Source organism: Rhipicephalus microplus, chromosome X (genome assembly GCF_043290135.1).
Source record: "Rhipicephalus microplus isolate Deutch F79 chromosome X, USDA_Rmic, whole genome shotgun sequence".
Classification (NCBI taxonomy): Eukaryota; Metazoa; Arthropoda; class Arachnida; order Ixodida; family Ixodidae; genus Rhipicephalus; species Rhipicephalus microplus.
Window position 1 is genome coordinate 433,703,171 of NC_134710.1, and position 14,928 is coordinate 433,718,098.

The window sequence follows — 14,928 nt, forward strand, 5'->3', positions numbered from 1 at the left end:
AGTGAAATACCAGATGAAGCCGCTTTCGCCATCGATGCGGAGTGGTTAAGGCGATGGTCTTGAAAACCTTTGGGTTCTTGCCGCACAGGATCGAACCATGCCGACGGTGTTTCCTCGTTTTGTTTTTATCTTCTCGACATAGGCGGCTATGTTAAAAGTGAAATAGGAGTTGACGCCGTCGCCGCACTCGTGGCCGACTGGTAAAGGCAATGGTCTTGAAAACCACAGGGCTCTTCCTGTGTAAGTTCAAACCCTGCCGACTGCGTTTCCTCGTTTTTTTCTCTTCTTGACATAAACGGCTATGTTAAGAGTGAAATACTAGATGAAGCCGCTGTCGCCATCGATGCGGAGTGGTTAAGGCGATGGTCTTGAAAACCTTTGGGTTCTTCCCGCTAAGGATCGAACTCTGCCGACTGCGTTTCCTCGTTTTTTTACTTCTCGACATAAACAACTTTGTTCCGAGTGAAATAGCAAGAGACGCTGTCGCCGCAGTCGTGACCGAGTGGTTAAGGCGATGGTCTTGAAAACCATTGGGTTCTTCCCGCGCAGTATCCAACCGTGCCCACTGCGTTTCCTCGTTTGGTTTTTCCTCTTCTCGACATAGTCAACTATGTTAAAAGTGAAATAGGAGATGACGCCGTCGTCGCAGTCGTGGCCGAGTGGTTAAGGCGATGGTCTTGAAAACCATTGGGTTCTTCCCGCGCATGTTCGAACCCTGCCGACTGCGTTTCCTCATTTTTTTCTCTTCTCGACATAAACGACTATGTTCAGAGTGATATAGCAGATGACAACGGCGCCGCAGTCGTGGCTGAGTGGTTAAGGTGATTGTCTTGAAAACCTTTGGGTTCTTCCCGCGCAGGATCGAACCATGCCGAGTGCGTTTCTTCGTTTCGTTTTTCTCATCTCGACATAGTCGACTATGTTAAGAGTGAAAGAAGAGTTGACGCCATCACCGCAGTCGTGGCGAAGTGGTTAAGGCGATAGTCTTGAAAACTATTGGGTTCATTCCACGCAGGTTCAAACCCTGCCGACTGCGTTTTCTCGTTTTGTATCTCTCTTCTCGACAAAAACGACTATGTTCAGAGTGATATAGCAGATGACAAAGGCGCCACAGTCGTGGCTGAGTGGTTAAGGTGATTGTCTTGAAAACCTTTGGGTTCTACCCGCGCAGGATCGAACCCCGCCGACTGCGTTTCCTCATATTTTTGTCACTTCTTGACATAAACGACTTTGTTCAGAATGAAATCGCAGGAGACGCCGTCGCTATAGTCGTGACCGAGTGGTTAAGACGATGGTCTTGAAAACCGTTGGGTTTTTCCTGCACAGGTTAAAACCCTGCCGACTGCGTTTCCTCGTTTTGTTTTCTCTTCTCAACATAAAACAGCTACGTTAAGAGTTAAACAGGAGTTGACGCCGTAGCCGTTGTCTTGGCCGAGTGGTTCAGGCGATGGTCTTGAAAACCATTGGGTTCTTCCCGCTCAGGTTCAAACACTGCTGACTGCGTTTCTTCGTTTCGTTTTTCTCTTCTCGACATAGTCGACTATGTTAAGAGTGAAAGAGTAGTGTACGCCATCGCCGCAGTCATGGCCGAGTGGTTAAGGCGATGGTCTTGAAAACCATTGGTTTCTTCCCGCGCAGGTTTGAATCCTGTTGACTTGGTTTCTCGTTCTGTTTTTCCGTTATCGACATAAACGGCTGTGTTCAGAGTGAAATAGCAGTCGATGCCCTCGCCGCAGTCGGGGCGGAGTGGGTAAAGCGATAGTCTTGAAAACCATTGGGTTCTTCCCGCTCAGGATCAAACCCTGCCGACTGCGTTTCCTCGTTTTTTTTCATTTCTCGACATAATCGACTTTGTTCAGAGTGAAATCGCAGGAGACGCCGTCGCTGTAGTCGTGACCGAGTGGTTAAGGCGATGGTCTTGAAAACCGTTGGGTTTTCCTGCGCAGGTTCGTACCCTGTCGACTGCGTTTTCTTGTTTTTTTTTCTCTTCTCGACATAAAACAGCTACGTTAAGAGTGAAATGGGAGTTGTCGCCGTCGCCGTTGTCTTGACCAAGTGGTTAAGGCGATGGTCTTGAAGACCATTGGGTTCTTCCCGCGCAGGATTGAACCGTGCCCACTGGGTTTCCTCGTTATGTTTTTCCTCTTCTCGACATAGTCGACTATGTTAAAAGTGAAATAGGAGTTGACGCTGTCGCCGTAGTCGTGGCCGAGTGGTTAAGGCGATGGTCTTGAAAACCATTGTGTTCTTCCCGCGCAGGTTCGAACCCTGCCGTATGCGTTTTCTCGTTTTGGTTTTCTGTTCTCGACATAAACGACTATGTTCAGAGTAAAATAGCAGATAAAAACGTCGCCGCAGTTGTGGCCGAGTGGTTATGGTGATTGTCTTGAAAACCATTGCGTTCTTTCCGCGCAGGATCGAAACCTGCCTACTGCGTTTCCTGGTTTCGTTTTTCTCTTCTTGATATAAAGGGCTACGTTCAGAGTGAAATTGCAGATGACACCTGTCGCAGCAGTCGTGGACGAGTGGTTAGGGCGATAGTCTTGAAAACCATTGGGTTCTTCCCGTGCAGGATCGAACCGTGCCCACGGCGTTTCCTCGTTTTGTTTTTCCTCTTCTCGACATAGTCGACTATGTTAAAAGTGAAATGGGAGTTGACGCCGTCGCCGCAGTCGTGGCCGAGTGGTTAAGGCGATGGTCTTGAAAACCATTGGGTTCTTCCCGCGCAGGTTCGAACCCTGCCGACTGCGTTTCCTTGTTTTTATTCTCTTCTCGACATAAACGACTATGTTCAAAGTGAAATAGCAGATGACAAAGGCGCCGCAGTCGTGGCTGAGTGGTTAAGGTGATTGTCTTGAAAACCTTTGGGTTCTCCCGCACAGGATCGAACCCCGCCGACTGCGTTTCCTGGTTTTGTTTTTCTCTTCTCGACATAGTCGACAATGTTAAGAGTGAAAGAGGAGTTGACGCCATCACCGCAGTCGTGGCCGAGTGGTTAAGGCGATAGTCTTGAAAACTATTAGGTTCATTCCACGCAGGTTCGAACCCTGCCGACTGCGTTTTCTCGTTTTGTTTTTCTCTTCTCAACATAAACGACTATGTTCAGAGTAAAATAGCAGATGACAACGTCGCCGCAGTCGTAGCCGAGTGGTTAAAGTGATTGTCTTGAAAACCATTGGGTTCTTCCCGCGCCAGGATCAAACCCTGCCTACTGCGTTTCCTGGTTTCTTTTTTCTCTTCTCGATATCAATGGCTATGTTCAGAGTGAAATTGCAGATGACACCGTCGCAGCAGTCGTTGCCGAGTGGTTAAGACGATGGTCTTGAAAACCATTGGGTTCTTATTGCGCATGATCGAACCGTGCCCACTGCGTTTCCTCGTTTTGTTTTTCCTCTTCTCGACATAGTCGACTATGTTAAAAGTGAAATAGGAGTTGACGCCGTCACCGCAGTCGTGGCCGAGTGGTTAAGGCGATGGTTTTGAAAACCATTGGGTTCTTCCCGCGCAGGTTCGAACCCTGCCGACAGCGTTTCCTCGTTTTTTTCTCTTCTCGACATAAACGACTATGTTCAGAGTGATATAGCAGATGACAAAGGCGCCGCAGTCGTGGCTGAGTGGTTAAGGTGATTGTCTTGAAAACCTTTGGGTTCTTCCCGCGCAGGGTCAAACCCCGCCGACTGCGTTTCCTGGTTCCGTTTTTCTCTTCTCGACATAGTCGACAATGTTAAGAGTGAAAGAGGAGTTGACGCCATCACCGCAGTCGTGGCAGAGTGGTTAAGGCGATAGTCTTGAAAAAAATTGGGTTCTTCCTGCGAATGTTCGAAGCCTGTCGACTGCGTTTCTTCGTTTCGTTTTTCTCTTCTCGACATAATCGACTATGTTAAGAGTGAAAGAGGAGTTGACGCCATCGCCGCAGTCGTGGCCGAGTGGTTAAGCCGATGGTCTTAAAAACCATTGGGTTCTTCCCGCGCAGGTTTGAATCCTGTCGACTGGGTTTCTCTTTCTGTTTTTCTATTCTCGACATAATCGACTATGTTGAGAGTGAAAGAGGAGTTGACGCCATCGCCGCAGTCGTGGCCGAGTGGTTGAGCTGATGGTCTTGAAAACCATTGGGTTCTTCCCGCGCAGGTTCGAATCCTGTCGACTGGGTTTCTCGTTCTGTTTTTCTATTCTCGACATAAACGGCTATGTTCGGAGTGAATTAGGAGATGATGCCCTCGCCGCAGTCGGGGCGGAGTGGGTAAAGTGATGGACTTGAAAACCATTGGGTTCTTCCCGCTAAGGATCGAACCCTGCCGACTGCGTTTCCTCGTTTCGTTTTTCTCTTCTCGACATAGTCGACTATGTTAAGAGTGAAAGAGGAGTTGACGCCGTTCCCGCAGTCATGGCTGAGTGGTTAAGGCGATAGTCTTGAAAACTATTGGGTTCATTCCACGCAGGTTCGAACCCTGCTGACTGCGTTTTCTCGTTTTGTTTTTCTCTTCACAACATAAAGGACTATATTCAGAGTAAAATAGCAGATGACAACGTCGCCGGAGTCGTGGCCGAGTGGTTAAGGTGATTGTCTTGAAAACCAATGGGTTCTTCCCGCGCCAGGATCGAATCCTGCCTACTGCGTTTCCTGGTTTCGTTTTTCTCTTCTCAATATAATGGCTATGTTCAAAGTGAAATTGGTGATGACACCGTCGCAGCAGTCGTGGCCGAGTGGTTAAGACGATGGTCTATAAAACCATTGGGTTCTTCGCGCGCAGGATCGAACCGTGCCCACTGCGTTTCCTCGTTTTGTTTTTCCTCTTCTCGGTATAAACGGCTATGTTCACAGTGAAATAGCAGATGACACCGTCGCTGCAGTCGTGGCCGAGCGGTTAAGGTGATGGTCTTGAAAACCATTGGGTTCTTCCCGCGCAGGTTCGAACCCAGCGGACTGCGTTTTCTCGTTTTTTATCTCTCTTCTCGGCATAAACGACTATGTTCAGAGTGAAGTAGCAGATGATAACCTCGCCGCAGTCGGGGCGGAGTGGGTAAAGCGATGGTCTTGAAAAGCATTGGGTTCTTCCCGCTCAAGATCGAACCCTGTCGAATGCGTTCCCTTGTTTTTTTTCTCTTATCGACATAAACGGCTGTGTTCAGAGTGAAATAGCAGTCGATGCCCTCGCCGCAGTCGGGGCGGAGTGGGTAAAGCGACGGTCTTGAAAACCATTGGGTTCTTCCCGCTCAGGATCAAACCATGCCGACTGCGTTTCCTCGTTTTTTGTCATTTCTCGACATAATCGACTTTGTTCAGAGTGAAATCGCAGGAGACGCCGTCGCTGTAGTCGTGACCGAGTGATTAAGACGATGGTCTTGAAAACCTTTGGGTTCTTCCCGCGCAGGATCGAACCCTGCCGACTGCGTTTCTTCGTTTCGTTTTTCTCATCTCGACATAGCCGACTATGTTAAGAGTGAAAGAGGAGTTGACGCTATCACCGCAGTCGTGGCCGAGTGGTTAAGGCGATAGTCTTGAAAACTATTGGGTTCATTCCACGCAGGTTCGAACCCTGCCGACTGCGTTTTCTCGTTTTGTTTTTCTCTTCTCGACATAAACGACTGTGTTCAGAGTAAAATAGCGGATGACAACGTCGCCGCAGTCGTGGCCGAGTGGTTAAGGTGATTGTCTTGAAAACCATTGGGTTCTTCCCGCGCCAGGATCGAACCCTGCCTACTGCGTTTCCTGGTTTCGTTTTTCTCTTCTCGATATCAATGGCTATGTTCACAGTGAAATTGCAGATGACACCGTCGCAGCAGTCGTGGCCGAGTGGTTAAGACGATGGTCTTGAAAACCATTGCGTTCTTCCCGCGCAGGATCGAACCGTGCCCACTGCGTTTCCTCGTTTTGTTTTTCCTCTTCTCGACATAGTCGATTATGTTAAAAGTGAAATAGAAGTTGACGCCGTCGCCGCAGTCGTGGCCGAGTGGTTAAGGCGATGGTCTTGAAAACCATTGAGTTCTTCCCGCGCAGGTTCGAACCCTGCCGACTGCGTTTCCTCGTTTTTTCTCTCTTCTCGACAAAAACGACTATGTTCAGAGTGATATAGCAGATGACAACGGCGCCGCAGTCGTGGCTGAGTGGTTAAGGTGATTGTCTTGAAAACCTTTCGGTTCTTTCCGCGCAAGATTGAACCCCGCCGACTGCGTTTCCTGGTTTCGTTTTTCTCTTCTCGACATAGTCGACTATGTTAAGAGTGAAATAGGAGTTGACGCCATCGCCGCAGTCGTGGCCGAGTGGTTAAGGCGATGGTCTTGAAAACCATTGTGTTCTTCCCGCGCAGGTTTGAATCCTGTCGACTGGGTTTCTCGTTCTGTTTTTCTATTCTCGACATAATCGACTATGTTAAGAGTGAAAGAGGAGTTGACGCCATCGCCGCAGTCGTGGCCGAGTGGTTAAGCCGATGGTCTTGAAAACCATTGGGTTCTTCCCGCGCAGGATTGAATCCTGTCGACTGGGTTTCTCGTTCTGTTTTTCTATTCTCGGCATAAACGGCTATATTCAGAGTGAATTAGCAGATGATGCCCTCGCCGCAGTCGGGGCGGAGTGGGTAAAGCGATGGTCTTGAAAACCATTGGGTTCTTCCCGCTAAGGATCGAACCCTGCCGCCTGCGTTTCCTCGTTTTATTTTATCTTCTCGATATAAACGGCTATGTTCACAGTGAAATAGCAGGTGACACCGTCGCTGCAGTCGTGGCCGAGCGGTTAAGGTGATGGTCTTGAAAACCATTGGGTTCTTCTCGCGCAGGTTCGAACCCTGCGGACTGCGTTTTCTCGTTTTGTATCTCTCTTCTCGACAAAAACGACTATGTTCAGAGTGATATAGCAGATGACAAAGGCGCCACAGTCGTGGCTGAGTGGTTAAGGTGATTGTCTTGAAAACCTTTGGGTTCTACCCGCGCAGGATCGAACCCCGCCGACTGCGTTTCCTCATATTTTTGTCACTTCTTGACATAAACGACTTTGTTCAGAATGAAATCGCAGGAGACGCCGTCGCTATAGTCGTGACCGAGTGGTTAAGACGATGGTCTTGAAAACCGTTGGGTTTTTCCTGCACAGGTTAAAACCCTGCCGACTGCGTTTCCTCGTTTTGTTTTCTCTTCTCAACATAAAACAGCTACGTTAAGAGTTAAACAGGAGTTGACGCCGTAGCCGTTGTCTTGGCCGAGTGGTTCAGGCGATGGTCTTGAAAACCATTGGGTTCTTCCCGCTCAGGTTCAAACACTGCTGACTGCGTTTCTTCGTTTCGTTTTTCTCTTCTCGACATAGTCGACTATGTTAAGAGTGAAAGAGTAGTGTACGCCATCGCCGCAGTCATGGCCGAGTGGTTAAGGCGATGGTCTTGAAAACCATTGGTTTCTTCCCGCGCAGGTTTGAATCCTGTTGACTTGGTTTCTCGTTCTGTTTTTCCGTTATCGACATAAACGGCTGTGTTCAGAGTGAAATAGCAGTCGATGCCCTCGCCGCAGTCGGGGCGGAGTGGGTAAAGCGATAGTCTTGAAAACCATTGGGTTCTTCCCGCTCAGGATCAAACCCTGCCGACTGCGTTTCCTCGTTTTTTTTCATTTCTCGACATAATCGACTTTGTTCAGAGTGAAATCGCAGGAGACGCCGTCGCTGTAGTCGTGACCGAGTGGTTAAGGCGATGGTCTTGAAAACCGTTGGGTTTTCCTGCGCAGGTTCGTACCCTGTCGACTGCGTTTTCTTGTTTTTTTTTCTCTTCTCGACATAAAACAGCTACGTTAAGAGTGAAATGGGAGTTGTCGCCGTCGCCGTTGTCTTGACCAAGTGGTTAAGGCGATGGTCTTGAAGACCATTGGGTTCTTCCCGCGCAGGATTGAACCGTGCCCACTGGGTTTCCTCGTTATGTTTTTCCTCTTCTCGACATAGTCGACTATGTTAAAAGTGAAATAGGAGTTGACGCTGTCGCCGTAGTCGTGGCCGAGTGGTTAAGGCGATGGTCTTGAAAACCATTGTGTTCTTCCCGCGCAGGTTCGAACCCTGCCGTATGCGTTTTCTCGTTTTGGTTTTCTGTTCTCGACATAAACGACTATGTTCAGAGTAAAATAGCAGATAAAAACGTCGCCGCAGTTGTGGCCGAGTGGTTATGGTGATTGTCTTGAAAACCATTGCGTTCTTTCCGCGCAGGATCGAAACCTGCCTACTGCGTTTCCTGGTTTCGTTTTTCTCTTCTTGATATAAAGGGCTACGTTCAGAGTGAAATTGCAGATGACACCTGTCGCAGCAGTCGTGGACGAGTGGTTAGGGCGATAGTCTTGAAAACCATTGGGTTCTTCCCGTGCAGGATCGAACCGTGCCCACGGCGTTTCCTCGTTTTGTTTTTCCTCTTCTCGACATAGTCGACTATGTTAAAAGTGAAATGGGAGTTGACGCCGTCGCCGCAGTCGTGGCCGAGTGGTTAAGGCGATGGTCTTGAAAACCATTGGGTTCTTCCCGCGCAGGTTCGAACCCTGCCGACTGCGTTTCCTTGTTTTTATTCTCTTCTCGACATAAACGACTATGTTCAAAGTGAAATAGCAGATGACAAAGGCGCCGCAGTCGTGGCTGAGTGGTTAAGGTGATTGTCTTGAAAACCTTTGGGTTCTCCCGCACAGGATCGAACCCCGCCGACTGCGTTTCCTGGTTTTGTTTTTCTCTTCTCGACATAGTCGACAATGTTAAGAGTGAAAGAGGAGTTGACGCCATCACCGCAGTCGTGGCCGAGTGGTTAAGGCGATAGTCTTGAAAACTATTAGGTTCATTCCACGCAGGTTCGAACCCTGCCGACTGCGTTTTCTCGTTTTGTTTTTCTCTTCTCAACATAAACGACTATGTTCAGAGTAAAATAGCAGATGACAACGTCGCCGCAGTCGTAGCCGAGTGGTTAAAGTGATTGTCTTGAAAACCATTGGGTTCTTCCCGCGCCAGGATCAAACCCTGCCTACTGCGTTTCCTGGTTTCTTTTTTCTCTTCTCGATATCAATGGCTATGTTCAGAGTGAAATTGCAGATGACACCGTCGCAGCAGTCGTTGCCGAGTGGTTAAGACGATGGTCTTGAAAACCATTGGGTTCTTATTGCGCATGATCGAACCGTGCCCACTGCGTTTCCTCGTTTTGTTTTTCCTCTTCTCGACATAGTCGACTATGTTAAAAGTGAAATAGGAGTTGACGCCGTCACCGCAGTCGTGGCCGAGTGGTTAAGGCGATGGTTTTGAAAACCATTGGGTTCTTCCCGCGCAGGTTCGAACCCTGCCGACTGCGTTTCCTCGTTTTTTTCTCTTCTCGACATAAACGACTATGTTCAGAGTGATATAGCAGATGACAAAGGCGCCGCAGTCGTGGCTGAGTGGTTAAGGTGATTGTCTTGAAAACCTTTGGGTTCTTCCCGCGCAGGGTCAAACCCCGCCGACTGCGTTTCCTGGTTCCGTTTTTCTCTTCTCGACATAGTCGACAATGTTAAGAGTGAAAGAGGAGTTGACGCCATCACCGCAGTCGTGGCGGAGTGGTTAAGGCGATAGTCTTGAAAAAAATTGGGTTCTTCCTGCGAATGTTCGAAGCCTGTCGACTGCGTTTCTTCGTTTCGTTTTTCTCTTCTCGACATAATCGACTATGTTAAGAGTGAAAGAGGAGTTGACGCCATCGCCGCAGTCGTGGCCGAGTGGTTAAGCCGATGGTCTTAAAAACCATTGGGTTCTTCCCGCGCAGGTTTGAATCCTGTCGACTGGGTTTCTCTTTCTGTTTTTCTATTCTCGACATAATCGACTATGTTGAGAGTGAAAGAGGAGTTGACGCCATCGCCGCAGTCGTGGCCGAGTGGTTGAGCTGATGGTCTTGAAAACCATTGGGTTCTTCCCGCGCAGGTTCGAATCCTGTCGACTGGGTTTCTCGTTCTGTTTTTCTATTCTCGACATAAACGGCTATGTTCGGAGTGAATTAGGAGATGATGCCCTCGCCGCAGTCGGGGCGGAGTGGGTAAAGTGATGGACTTGAAAACCATTGGGTTCTTCCCGCTAAGGATCGAACCCTGCCGACTGCGTTTCCTCGTTTCGTTTTTCTCTTCTCGACATAGTCGACTATGTTAAGAGTGAAAGAGGAGTTGACGCCGTTCCCGCAGTCATGGCTGAGTGGTTAAGGCGATAGTCTTGAAAACTATTGGGTTCATTCCACGCAGGTTCGAACCCTGCTGACTGCGTTTTCTCGTTTTGTTTTTCTCTTCACAACATAAAGGACTATATTCAGAGTAAAATAGCAGATGACAACGTCGCCGGAGTCGTGGCCGAGTGGTTAAGGTGATTGTCTTGAAAACCAATGGGTTCTTCCCGCGCCAGGATCGAATCCTGCCTACTGCGTTTCCTGGTTTCGTTTTTCTCTTCTCAATATAATGGCTATGTTCAAAGTGAAATTGGTGATGACACCGTCGCAGCAGTCGTGGCCGAGTGGTTAAGACGATGGTCTATAAAACCATTGGGTTCTTCGCGCGCAGGATCGAACCGTGCCCACTGCGTTTCCTCGTTTTGTTTTTCCTCTTCTCGGTATAAACGGCTATGTTCACAGTGAAATAGCAGATGACACCGTCGCTGCAGTCGTGGCCGAGCGGTTAAGGTGATGGTCTTGAAAACCATTGGGTTCTTCCCGCGCAGGTTCGAACCCAGCGGACTGCGTTTTCTCGTTTTTTATCTCTCTTCTCGGCATAAACGACTATGTTCAGAGTGAAGTAGCAGATGATAACCTCGCCGCAGTCGGGGCGGAGTGGGTAAAGCGATGGTCTTGAAAAGCATTGGGTTCTTCCCGCTCAAGATCGAACCCTGTCGAATGCGTTCCCTTGTTTTTTTTCTCTTATCGACATAAACGGCTGTGTTCAGAGTGAAATAGCAGTCGATGCCCTCGCCGCAGTCGGGGCGGAGTGGGTAAAGCGACGGTCTTGAAAACCATTGGGTTCTTCCCGCTCAGGATCAAACCATGCCGACTGCGTTTCCTCGTTTTTTGTCATTTCTCGACATAATCGACTTTGTTCAGAGTGAAATCGCAGGAGACGCCGTCGCTGTAGTCGTGACCGAGTGATTAAGACGATGGTCTTGAAAACCTTTGGGTTCTTCCCGCGCAGGATCGAACCCTGCCGACTGCGTTTCTTCGTTTCGTTTTTCTCATCTCGACATAGCCGACTATGTTAAGAGTGAAAGAGGAGTTGACGCTATCACCGCAGTCGTGGCCGAGTGGTTAAGGCGATAGTCTTGAAAACTATTGGGTTCATTCCACGCAGGTTCGAACCCTGCCGACTGCGTTTTCTCGTTTTGTTTTTCTCTTCTCGACATAAACGACTGTGTTCAGAGTAAAATAGCAGATGACAACGTCGCCGCAGTCGTGGCCGAGTGGTTAAGGTGATTGTCTTGAAAACCATTGGGTTCTTCCCGCGCCAGGATCGAACCCTGCCTACTGCGTTTCCTGGTTTCGTTTTTCTCTTCTCGATATCAATGGCTATGTTCACAGTGAAATTGCAGATGACACCGTCGCAGCAGTCGTGGCCGAGTGGTTAAGACGATGGTCTTGAAAACCATTGCGTTCTTCCCGCGCAGGATCGAACCGTGCCCACTGCGTTTCCTCGTTTTGTTTTTCCTCTTCTCGACATAGTCGATTATGTTAAAAGTGAAATAGAAGTTGACGCCGTCGCCGCAGTCGTGGCCGAGTGGTTAAGGCGATGGTCTTGAAAACCATTGAGTTCTTCCCGCGCAGGTTCGAACCCTGCCGACTGCGATTCCTCGTTTTTTCTCTCTTCTCGACAAAAACGACTATGTTCAGAGTGATATAGCAGATGACAACGGCGCCGCAGTCGTGGCTGAGTGGTTAAGGTGATTGTCTTGAAACCTTTCGGTTCTTTCCGCGCAAGATTAAACCCCGCCGACTGCGTTTCCTGGTTTCGTTTTTCTCTTCTCGACATAGTCGACTATGTTAAGAGTGAAATAGGAGTTGACGCCATCGCCGCAGTCGTGGCCGAGTGGTTAAGGCGATGGTCTTGAAAACCATTGGGTTCTTTTCGCGCAGGTTTGAATCCTGTCGACTTCGTTTCTCGTTCTGTTTTTCTGTTCTCGACATAAACGGCTATGTTCAGAGTAAAATAGCAGATGATGCCCTCGCCGCAGTTGGGGCGGAGTGGGTAAAGCGATGGTCTTGAAAACCATTGGGTTCTTCCCGCTCAGGATCGAACCCTGCCGACTGCGTTTCCTCGTTTTTTTTTCATTTCTCGACATAATCGACTTTGTTCAGAGTGAAATCGCAGGAGACGCCGTCGCTGTAGTCGTGACCGAGTGATTAAGGCGATCGTCTCGAAAACCATTGGGTTTTTCCTGCGCAGGTTCGAACCCTGTCGACTGCGTTACATCGTTTTTTTTTCTCTTCTCGACTTAAAAGGCTATTATAAGAGTGAAATAGGAGTTAACGCCGTCACCGTTGTCATGGCCGAGTGGTTAAGGCGATGGTCTTGAAAACCATTGGAATCTTGCCGCACAGGATCGAACCATGCCGACGGCGTTTCCTCGTTTTGTTTTTATCTTCTCGACATAGTTGGCTATGTTAAAAGTGAAATAGGAGTTGACGCCGTCGCTGCAGTTGTGGCCGACTGGTTAAGGCAATGGTTTTGAAAACCACAGGGCTCTTCCTGTGTAAGTTCAAACCCTGCCGACTGCGTTTCCTCGTTTTTTTTCTCTTCTTGACATAAACGGCTATGTTAAGAGTGAAATAGGAGTTGACGCGTCGCCGCAGTCATGACCGAGTGGGTAATACGATGGTCTTGAAAACCATTGGGTTCTTCCCGCGCAGGTTCGAACCGTGCCGATGGCGTTTCCTCGTTTTTTTTCTCTTCTCGACATAAAACGGCTACGTTAAAAGTGAAATTGGGGTTGACGCCGCCGCCGTGTTCGTGGCCGAGTGGTTAAGACGTTGGTCTTCAAAACCATTTGGATCTTTCTACGCATGTTCGAACCCTGTCGACTGCGTTTCCTCGTTTTTTTTCTCTTCTCGACATAAACGACTATGTTCAGAGTGAAATACCAGATGAAGCCGCTGTCGCCATCGATGCGGAGTGGTTAAGGCGATGGTCTTGAAAACCTTTGGGTTCTTCCCGCTCAGGATCGAACTCTGCCGACTGCGTTTCATCGTTTTTTTTACTTCTCGACATATACAACTTTGTTCAGAGTGAAATCGCAGGAGACGCCGTCGCCGCAGTCGTGACCGAGTGGTTAACGCGATGGTCTTGAAAACCATTGGGTTCTTTCCACGCAGGTTCGAACCCTGCCGACTGCGTTTTCTCGTTTTTTCTCTTCTAGACATAAAACAGCTACGTTAAGAGTGAAATGGGAGTTGTCGCCGTCGCCGTTGTCTTGAACAAGTGGTTAAGGCGATGGTCTTGAAAACCATTGGGTTCTTCCCGCGCAGGATCGAACCGTGCCCACTGCGTTTCCTCGTTTTGTTTTTCCTCTTCTCGACATAGTCGACTATGTTAAAAGTGAAATCGGAGATGGCGCCGTCGTCGCAGTCGTGGCCGAGTGGTTAAGGCGATGGTCTTGAAAACCATTGGGTTCTTCCCGCGCAGGTTCGAACCCTGCCGACTGCGTTTCCTCATTTTTTTCTCTTCTCGACATAAACGACTCTGTTCAGAGTGATATAGCAGATGACAACGGCGCCGCAGTCGTGGCTGAGTTGTTAAGGTCATTTTATTGAAAACCTTTGGGTTCTTCCCGCGCAGGATCGAACCATGCCGACTGCGTTTCTTCGTTTCGTTTTTCTCATCTCGACATAGTCGACTATGTTAAGAGTGAAAGAGGAGTTGACGCCATCGCCGCAGTCGTGGCCGAGTGGTTAAGGCGATGGTCTTGAAAACCATTGGGTTCTTCCCGCGCAGGTTTGAGTCCTGTCAACTTGGTTTCTCGTTCTGTTTTTCTCTTCTCGACATAAACGGCTATGTTCAGAGTGAAATAGCAGATGATGCCCTCACCGCAGTTGGGGCGGAGTGGGTAAAGCGATGGTCTTCAAAACCATTGGGTTCTTCTTGCTCAGGATCGAACCCTGCCGACTGCGTTTCCTCGTTTTTTTCATTTCTCCACATAATCGACTTTGTTCAGAGTGAAATCGCAGGAGACGCTGTCGCTGTAGTCGTGACCGAGTGATTAGGGCGATCGTCTCGAAAACCGTTGGGTTTTTCTGCGCAGGTTCGAACCCTGTCGACTGCGTTACATCGTTTTTTTTCTCTTCTCGACCTTAAAGGCTATTATAAGAGTGAAATAGGAGTTGACGCCGTCGCCGCAGTCGTGGCCGAGTGGTTAAGGCGATGGTCTTGAAAACCATTGGGTTCTTCCCGCGCAGGTTCGAACCCTGCCGACTGCGTTTCCCCGTTTTTTTCTCTTCTCGACATAAGCGACTACGTTCAGAGTAATATAGCAGATGACAAAGGCGCCGCAGTCGTGGCTGAGTGGTTAAGGTGATTGTCTTGAAAACCTTTGGGTTCTTTCCGCGCAGGATCGAACCCCGCCGAGTGCGTTTCCTGGTTTCGTTTTTCTCTTCTCGACATAGTCGACAATGTTAAGAGTGAAAGAGGAGTTGACGCTATCACCGCAGTCGTGGCCGAGTGGTTAAGGCGATAGTCTTGAAAACCATTGGGTTTATTCCACGCAGCTTCGAACCCCGCTGACTGCGTTTTCTCGTTTTGTTTTTCTCTTCACAACATAAAGGACTATGTTCAGAGTAAAATAGCAGATGACAACGTCGCCAGAGTCGTGGCCGAGTGGTTAAGGTGATTGTCTTGAAAACCAATGGGTTCTTCCCGCGCCAGGATCGAATCCTGCCTACTGCGTTTCCTGGTTTCGTTTTTCTCTTCTCAATATCAATGGCTATGTTCAAAGTGAAATTGCAG

At 48.8% G+C, this 14,928-nt stretch overlaps 27 non-coding genes across 27 annotated transcripts; all 27 read left to right on the forward strand.

The window, feature by feature from the left end:
- The first annotated feature begins 645 nt into the window (after positions 1-645).
- TRNAS-UGA (transfer RNA serine (anticodon UGA)) lies at positions 646-727 on the forward strand. Its single transcript has one exon. It is a non-coding gene; the product is annotated as a tRNA-Ser (tRNA).
- Positions 728-954: 227 nt separating this feature from the next.
- TRNAS-UGA (transfer RNA serine (anticodon UGA)) lies at positions 955-1,036 on the forward strand. Its single transcript has one exon. It is a non-coding gene; the product is annotated as a tRNA-Ser (tRNA).
- A 541-nt stretch (positions 1,037-1,577) lies between these two features.
- Positions 1,578-1,661, forward strand: TRNAS-UGA (transfer RNA serine (anticodon UGA)). Its single transcript has one exon. It is a non-coding gene; the product is annotated as a tRNA-Ser (tRNA).
- A 540-nt stretch (positions 1,662-2,201) lies between these two features.
- On the forward strand, positions 2,202-2,280 carry TRNAS-UGA (transfer RNA serine (anticodon UGA)). The gene has a single exon. It is a non-coding gene; the product is annotated as a tRNA-Ser (tRNA).
- A 388-nt stretch (positions 2,281-2,668) lies between these two features.
- On the forward strand, positions 2,669-2,750 carry TRNAS-UGA (transfer RNA serine (anticodon UGA)). Its single transcript has one exon. It is a non-coding gene; the product is annotated as a tRNA-Ser (tRNA).
- A 227-nt stretch (positions 2,751-2,977) lies between these two features.
- Positions 2,978-3,059, forward strand: TRNAS-UGA (transfer RNA serine (anticodon UGA)). The gene has a single exon. It is a non-coding gene; the product is annotated as a tRNA-Ser (tRNA).
- Positions 3,060-3,447: 388 nt separating this feature from the next.
- On the forward strand, positions 3,448-3,529 carry TRNAS-UGA (transfer RNA serine (anticodon UGA)). Its single transcript has one exon. It is a non-coding gene; the product is annotated as a tRNA-Ser (tRNA).
- A 383-nt stretch (positions 3,530-3,912) lies between these two features.
- TRNAL-UAA (transfer RNA leucine (anticodon UAA)) lies at positions 3,913-3,994 on the forward strand. Its single transcript has one exon. It is a non-coding gene; the product is annotated as a tRNA-Leu (tRNA).
- Positions 3,995-4,378: 384 nt separating this feature from the next.
- On the forward strand, positions 4,379-4,460 carry TRNAS-UGA (transfer RNA serine (anticodon UGA)). The gene has a single exon. It is a non-coding gene; the product is annotated as a tRNA-Ser (tRNA).
- A 387-nt stretch (positions 4,461-4,847) lies between these two features.
- On the forward strand, positions 4,848-4,929 carry TRNAS-UGA (transfer RNA serine (anticodon UGA)). The gene has a single exon. It is a non-coding gene; the product is annotated as a tRNA-Ser (tRNA).
- A 538-nt stretch (positions 4,930-5,467) lies between these two features.
- TRNAS-UGA (transfer RNA serine (anticodon UGA)) lies at positions 5,468-5,549 on the forward strand. The gene has a single exon. It is a non-coding gene; the product is annotated as a tRNA-Ser (tRNA).
- Positions 5,550-5,937: 388 nt separating this feature from the next.
- TRNAS-UGA (transfer RNA serine (anticodon UGA)) lies at positions 5,938-6,019 on the forward strand. Its single transcript has one exon. It is a non-coding gene; the product is annotated as a tRNA-Ser (tRNA).
- A 228-nt stretch (positions 6,020-6,247) lies between these two features.
- Positions 6,248-6,329, forward strand: TRNAS-UGA (transfer RNA serine (anticodon UGA)). The gene has a single exon. It is a non-coding gene; the product is annotated as a tRNA-Ser (tRNA).
- A 383-nt stretch (positions 6,330-6,712) lies between these two features.
- Positions 6,713-6,794, forward strand: TRNAS-UGA (transfer RNA serine (anticodon UGA)). The gene has a single exon. It is a non-coding gene; the product is annotated as a tRNA-Ser (tRNA).
- A 541-nt stretch (positions 6,795-7,335) lies between these two features.
- Positions 7,336-7,419, forward strand: TRNAS-UGA (transfer RNA serine (anticodon UGA)). The gene has a single exon. It is a non-coding gene; the product is annotated as a tRNA-Ser (tRNA).
- A 540-nt stretch (positions 7,420-7,959) lies between these two features.
- On the forward strand, positions 7,960-8,038 carry TRNAS-UGA (transfer RNA serine (anticodon UGA)). Its single transcript has one exon. It is a non-coding gene; the product is annotated as a tRNA-Ser (tRNA).
- Positions 8,039-8,426: 388 nt separating this feature from the next.
- Positions 8,427-8,508, forward strand: TRNAS-UGA (transfer RNA serine (anticodon UGA)). Its single transcript has one exon. It is a non-coding gene; the product is annotated as a tRNA-Ser (tRNA).
- A 227-nt stretch (positions 8,509-8,735) lies between these two features.
- Positions 8,736-8,817, forward strand: TRNAS-UGA (transfer RNA serine (anticodon UGA)). The gene has a single exon. It is a non-coding gene; the product is annotated as a tRNA-Ser (tRNA).
- A 388-nt stretch (positions 8,818-9,205) lies between these two features.
- Positions 9,206-9,287, forward strand: TRNAS-UGA (transfer RNA serine (anticodon UGA)). The gene has a single exon. It is a non-coding gene; the product is annotated as a tRNA-Ser (tRNA).
- Positions 9,288-9,670: 383 nt separating this feature from the next.
- On the forward strand, positions 9,671-9,752 carry TRNAL-UAA (transfer RNA leucine (anticodon UAA)). Its single transcript has one exon. It is a non-coding gene; the product is annotated as a tRNA-Leu (tRNA).
- A 384-nt stretch (positions 9,753-10,136) lies between these two features.
- On the forward strand, positions 10,137-10,218 carry TRNAS-UGA (transfer RNA serine (anticodon UGA)). Its single transcript has one exon. It is a non-coding gene; the product is annotated as a tRNA-Ser (tRNA).
- Positions 10,219-10,605: 387 nt separating this feature from the next.
- TRNAS-UGA (transfer RNA serine (anticodon UGA)) lies at positions 10,606-10,687 on the forward strand. The gene has a single exon. It is a non-coding gene; the product is annotated as a tRNA-Ser (tRNA).
- A 538-nt stretch (positions 10,688-11,225) lies between these two features.
- On the forward strand, positions 11,226-11,307 carry TRNAS-UGA (transfer RNA serine (anticodon UGA)). The gene has a single exon. It is a non-coding gene; the product is annotated as a tRNA-Ser (tRNA).
- A 388-nt stretch (positions 11,308-11,695) lies between these two features.
- On the forward strand, positions 11,696-11,777 carry TRNAS-UGA (transfer RNA serine (anticodon UGA)). Its single transcript has one exon. It is a non-coding gene; the product is annotated as a tRNA-Ser (tRNA).
- A 227-nt stretch (positions 11,778-12,004) lies between these two features.
- On the forward strand, positions 12,005-12,086 carry TRNAS-UGA (transfer RNA serine (anticodon UGA)). The gene has a single exon. It is a non-coding gene; the product is annotated as a tRNA-Ser (tRNA).
- Positions 12,087-13,550: 1,464 nt separating this feature from the next.
- Positions 13,551-13,632, forward strand: TRNAS-UGA (transfer RNA serine (anticodon UGA)). Its single transcript has one exon. It is a non-coding gene; the product is annotated as a tRNA-Ser (tRNA).
- Positions 13,633-14,320: 688 nt separating this feature from the next.
- Positions 14,321-14,402, forward strand: TRNAS-UGA (transfer RNA serine (anticodon UGA)). The gene has a single exon. It is a non-coding gene; the product is annotated as a tRNA-Ser (tRNA).
- The last annotated feature ends 526 nt before the right edge of the window (positions 14,403-14,928 follow it).